Source organism: Oryzias melastigma, linkage group LG20 (genome assembly GCF_002922805.2).
Source record: "Oryzias melastigma strain HK-1 linkage group LG20, ASM292280v2, whole genome shotgun sequence".
Classification (NCBI taxonomy): domain Eukaryota; kingdom Metazoa; phylum Chordata; class Actinopteri; order Beloniformes; family Adrianichthyidae; genus Oryzias; species Oryzias melastigma.
In genome coordinates this window covers 997,803-1,003,802 of record NC_050531.1, presented here as the reverse complement: position 1 = coordinate 1,003,802, position 6,000 = coordinate 997,803, and the positions used below count along the sequence as shown (strand labels likewise).

Sequence of the window (6,000 nt, the reverse complement as noted above, 5' to 3'; positions counted from 1 at the left end):
AAGAATCCTTCAACTCATATTTTTGCTCAGCTGTTGGATAGGACAATAAATAAATACAGTTTAAAAGTCAAATATCATCATCCAATCAGCAACGCCTCATAGTTCCAACCTTTTCCGGTTTCTTATTGTTTCATTTTGATTTCTGGAAATGACTTTTGTTCTCTGAAATGTGTCATGTTTTGGTTCCTGGAACTGTTTTTGGTTTTTTATTGTCGTTGTGATCTCTAATGTTTGTACATTTAGTAATTTTTTGATTAGCTCTTCAGGTCCACCGTACATTCACCCAGCATTCCTCTCGGTTGTTCAACCTCGTGGTCAGTCTGGATCAACACATCGACTAAATATTCATTTGTTGACATTTGAACTTGTTGAGAGAAACTTTACAGAAATACTTCCTCATCTGTGACTCTCTTCTCCTTCTCCGATGTCATCATCCTCCTCCCGCCTCCTCCCGTTGCCCCCATCCCAGCCCAGGCAGGCGCTGTGCTCTCTCCCGACCCAGCCTTCAGTGGACTGAAGCATTTGATCCATACCAAGGATGATTCACGCGCTGCGATCTGGGGAGCTGGAGCCGCGCTCTCGCCCCCCTACATCCATAATTCAGCATCTGCTCCTTCTTCTTCCTCCTCCTGCTTTTTTCTCCCCCTCCCATCTCCTCCCTGCCTCTGCTCGCCGGCGTGCACACTCCCGCACAGCATCCACAACCTGAAGCATCAGTGGCTTGGAAATCACTCATCTGGAACTTGATGCCAAGATAAGGTAGGAGCAGAAGCGGAGTTGCAGCTTTGGCTGGATGTGATGGAGAGTTTGTGATGCGAGGACCGCGTGGCAGCCCCGTGTGTCTCCACAGCCTTGTGGGTGACTCGCCTCCCATCGTACTGCATAATTGACCCTTTTTCTGACTTTTGTTGGTGGAAAGATTGCTGAGCAGTGAGCCTGCTGAGAAAATATTTCCTGGTCTTAAGACATCAGGGGGTACATTAGGAAGAGTTGAAGCATTCGATGCTGGTTTGCAATAAAGTTTAATGTCCCTGTGAGTTACAAAGCCCTTCCAATCCCAGCACACACGATGCTCACCTATTCCACAGGCTGCTTGGCTTTTATCAGCTCATAAAGAAAACCGCTGAAGCTTAGCAGAAGGCTTCAGTCACTCCTGGTGGCACTCGGAGAACGTGGCTGTGCTCTGGGAAGCAGACGTCTCGTTAAAAGCCTGATAGCTTTTGGCTTTGCAGAGTTTTGGTTTCCACAGTCGTGTGGTGAGATGATCAGATTGGAGGGTCGTTTTTTAGATGTTTGTCGGACGTGTTAAACTGAGACTAGAGGCTGGATTTTCCCCATACCTACAGGTGGAAGCTGCAGCCCAGCATGAGGCAGAGCGCTCATCAGATTCACTGATTCCAGCTGACTCTCTGCTTCCTGGTGCAGGGGCTTTGGTGAAAACGGCTGCAGGGAGGGGGTGAAAACAGAGACACAAAGGATGTGTAGGATCTCAGTGTGAGTGGCTGCTGATGTGTTCTTACATAAGAAACCATTAAAGGCCAAGAGGCTGAGCTCTGATGCAAGATGGCTAACACGCTTGGATTTCAAAGACGCGGCTCCTCTGAAGGATTCCTGTGAAGATTTCTAAAACAACGAGGAAACTCCGGCAGTGACATCCTCGCTTACACTGGAAAGTTGAAGGCTTTAGGATCAAATGCTCTACAGTCGAATTCCCCACCACTCTAAAACTGAACATCTGCTGCTGTAAATCATGATGAAAATATTCTGAAAATGGTATTTAAAGGAACGGGTTTTACTCAAGATATCCAGTTTGTTTCCAAACACTGACGAAATACTTTAGCTATCCACCTCAGAATTAACCTTAAGTAGTTTTAATCAAAAAGTACTTTTAGTTCTTTCTTATTTTGTATTATTACATGTAATATGTTGGATTTAAAACACCTCAGATCCATGAACTGTTTTGTTTCAATAATGTGAGCGATGAACAGAGATGTTTCTCTGTTAGAATAAATCCAAGTGACTTTAAGATTGGAAAACATTTTATTTTTTTAGACATAAACGACATCTGATTCCTGTTAAAATTTTAATTGTCCTTTATTGCTTTAACAACATGATTGAATCACATTTCTCTTAATTAAAATACATTCTGATTTATTATCCCTGATTTGTCTTGACAGGAGAATAACTCAAATGTTAAACGTTTTACCTTAAAACTGACACCTGATTGAGGTAAATGAGGGATCTCATTTATAATGTTAAAGAACCACAACGAGCTAATCCCAGATCCCACAGATAAGAAATTAAAGATCCACTGCAATGGAAATTGTGTTTTTAACAATTTATTGTCTGGACATAGATAAAGAACGCAAGAAAAAATTACATTTCTGAGTATTCCTTCATGCAAACTGTGGTGAATCGGGAGCAGATGAAAACATATGAAGTGATATTTGTGCCACCAGCAAAAGTTTTTAGATCAGAATTTCCTGAATTGAAAAGAAAATATTCAGAGTTAAAAACACATTTTCCAAGTTCCAAATGAAAATATTAATATTTTTTCCTTTTTTTAAAAATGTTTGCGTTTGCATCACAAATGTTTTCAGATGTTGTCTCTCATCTCGTCTCTCCATCTTTGATTTTGTTTCAGTTTAGTGTGAAACGTGCATCAAACAGCCAATCACAGACAAGAGGTCTTATTCTGATTTATATGTGAGCAACGCATCTGAAAACTTTATCACAAATGCAATAATGCGTTTTAAACGCAAACATTTAATACTTTTATTTGCAACTCTAAAAGTTTTATTCTTTAAACTGAACATTTTGTTTGTATTTTAGTCTATTTTGATGTTAAACTGTGACTTTTGTTCTCAGTGTGGTGGCTCAAACATCTCTTCATAAAAAGACAGTAGCTGTTACAAACTATAGTTCTCCAAGCTCCGCCCCCTTCTGATCATCCACTCAGACGAATAGATCCATGAACGTCTTTGTTTTCCTCGTCCGAGCTGGAATCTGGATCAGAACTGTACGGCTGGATAGGAACGATATTGCTGCTATTAAAGTTAGCTTGGGGGTGTGAGGGACTGTAAGCTGGTGGGAGAGTGTAAACAAAGGTATGATGGGAAATGAGTGCAGGCTGCTGCTCTGCAGATGCTATATCTTAGAAAACAACACTGATAAAAACGGCGTAATCATAATGAAAAGAGGACTGGGACTGCTTTGGATCAAAAGATGATCAGAGCGGGACTTTAAAGAAGAAAGTCAAAAGTCCTTAACACAATATTCTATTAATTCCAACACCATATACTGGATAAGAAAACCTTTTGGAGAATATGTGAAACGTGTTCAATAATAACGGATAAACTGAGTCCACTGACCTGGATGAATGATCATCCACACAGACATGCTAACAGCTTCTCAAGGATGTGTACATAAAGTGCTGTATATTTGTGTATGTATATTAAGATTTAAAGCTAATTTTAATGTGTCACATTACTGTGTTTGTGTGGAGAGAGAAAACTTCAGTTGGATTCCCTTCTGTCTCCTACTGTGCATGTTTCAGGTTTGACCTCGTGGTTCTTGGTTTCTAACTTGGTGGTTTTGATGGTTTAACTGGTTTTGGTTTGGTAAATACTCTGACTTAAAAAGATGACGACTACACATCATCATCAGTAGATTTGCCATACTCCTTTTCTTTTTAAATGTATGTAATATACTTAGTTTTGAAGCAACAGTCTAAGGAGGGCTGCAGTTTATATCGGTCATAGTTTAGGGTTGTGTTACAGGGGTTCACTAATACCCTCTGAAATGTCATGAGCAGAAGATGAACCTGTGAAGGAAACTCCAGTAGGTTTTATTGGGAACTTTTTTTCAATTTCATGTAAATATTTACCCTTATTATATATAAATATAAGTAAATATACATAAATAGTGTGGGCAGGATTTATTTATGTTCTAATTTGAGCAGGTTTGAGATTGATATAAACAGCTGACTCCATAGAACATAAAGAAGACTCTGACGTCTTTGAACTCTGAACATTGAACTATATGACTTTCTTTAGTAACATGCCTACTCTAATAACAGAGCATGGAAATGCTCAGACTGCAGCGTGTTCAGGAATAAGAGAGCGTCTAATGAGCACGGCGCTGTTCTTGGAGGAATGGTGCCATTAGCGCTGGATGCTCTACATCTGGCTTCAGAGTTAACATTTTATTGTTGAACTTTCAGCATGGCTGCTGATTGAAAAAGCCTCCAGCAGATAGGTGCGATTACCCAGCTGCCACCTGCCACTGGGACACAATAAGCATAATGGTAGCCACACTAAATTACTTTCATGTCAGAGACTGAATTCTGTTTGACACGCCGCTTTAAAATGAGACCGAAATGAGACTTTCAGCGCTGGATTACAATGTTTGAAATGTCAAGATTGTTAGATATTTCTGTCTGTTTTTACTGCCTGCATTTATTCAGGGAACTAAATCTGTGGGTTGACACAATGCTTATATTGTGTCATAATTTTAAACTACGTCGGTACTTTTTGTTTTTACTTTATGTATAAAGTCTTCTAACAAGTGTATCCATCACTTAAATAAAACCAAAACTCAACCTCTTATTTAAATCCGTCTGACATCCACTTCACTTTCAGACAGGAACAGAAAACAGGATTTTAGACCTTTTTTAAATAAAAACCTGGTGTGATTGTCAGTCATTTTCACTTGTTGGAGTAATTTTGACCATTTTTCTTTTGACTAAATTGTTTCAGGTCATTGAAGTTGTTGATGGTCCTCTTTCTATGCAGACTGTTAAAGCTCCTGATAAGGACGGCGTGTGGACTCCAAACACATTTCAAATCCTCACTTCCTTCTTCGTCAATTCCAACACGTTTATTCCTGCTTTGCTTTGGATCTTTGTTCTGCTGCACGAGTTAAACTTTAGCTGAAACACTTTTGCCCCAAGTATACAGGAGGCTGATAACTCGAGCCCATATCCTGATTACTCCACTGCCGTGTTTGGAAGTACCCTGGAGGTGTTTGTGCTAAAATGCAAAGAGAGGTCATCAGATGTATCATTAAATAACCAACGACATAAGGAAAAGAAGAACCAAACAGGCGGTGACGTTCACAAGCTTATGGTTATTGATGACCTGAACGGTTATTAGCCGAGTCATATTTACTCTGATCCTTTAGTAGTGACATCTGATCAGAACAGAAAGATGAGGACAACACAATACCAGATTTTGAACTTCAAAATCTGCAAAAACTCGACTTTGGTTCAATGACATTTTCAGAAGTAACCATCATATTCATGGAGTCTTCAGGATTTCCCATGGAGCTGCTGTGTTTTTGGTAGCTGTGGAGCAGTGGTAGAGTGGTCGACCTCTGATTGGAAGATTGCAGGTTCAATTCCCACCTTCCCTGCCCATGTGTGGAAGTGTCCTTGGACAACACTCTGAACTCTAAACTGCCTCTGGTGGAAGGGTTGGTGCCAGTATTCTGCATCCGTGTGTGAACGTGTCTGTGACTGTAGAGCGCTTTGAGTCTTCTAGGAAGCGTTATACAAGTATGCAGCATTTACCATGGATTCTGCGGCGCAGCAGTCGTGGACTGAAAGAACCAGATTCTGTTCAGTTCCTTCTTCCTACTGCGACGACCGCCGCCACATAGTCACTGGAATGTCACCTGGTACCAGTGGCATTGAAACGGTCAAAGAATTTCTTTTGGGGCTCAAACAAAATATTTCAAACCAAAACACAGATGTTTGGAAATTATTATGGGATGGCCACAGGACCTATAGCTTGGTGTCAATTCTGTGTTTTGCAAGTTTCCCTTTTTCCTACAATATGGAAACATTTTGAGTTATTTTCGGATTCACCCATCAGGGTTTAAGTCTACAACAACCACCGGAGATGTCCTGACCTCTGACCTTGAAAGGAGGACCCCATCTTGAATTAAAAAAAAAAAATCCCTCATCTTTTCTTAGTAGCAGCTATAATTTTTAGTTACTTT

The 6,000-nt window shown here is 40.3% G+C and overlaps 1 protein-coding gene across 1 annotated transcript in view; it reads left to right on the top strand.

Moving 5' to 3' along the window:
* Positions 1 to 263: 263 nt before the first annotated feature.
* Positions 264 to 6,000, top strand: part of LOC112151339 (cadherin-18) — a 216,225-nt gene continuing 210,488 nt past the window's right edge. The window contains exon 1 of the mRNA XM_024280203.2: positions 264 to 759. The gene's annotated coding sequence lies outside the window, so the exon portion shown is untranslated. The remainder of the gene's footprint in view (positions 760 to 6,000) is intronic.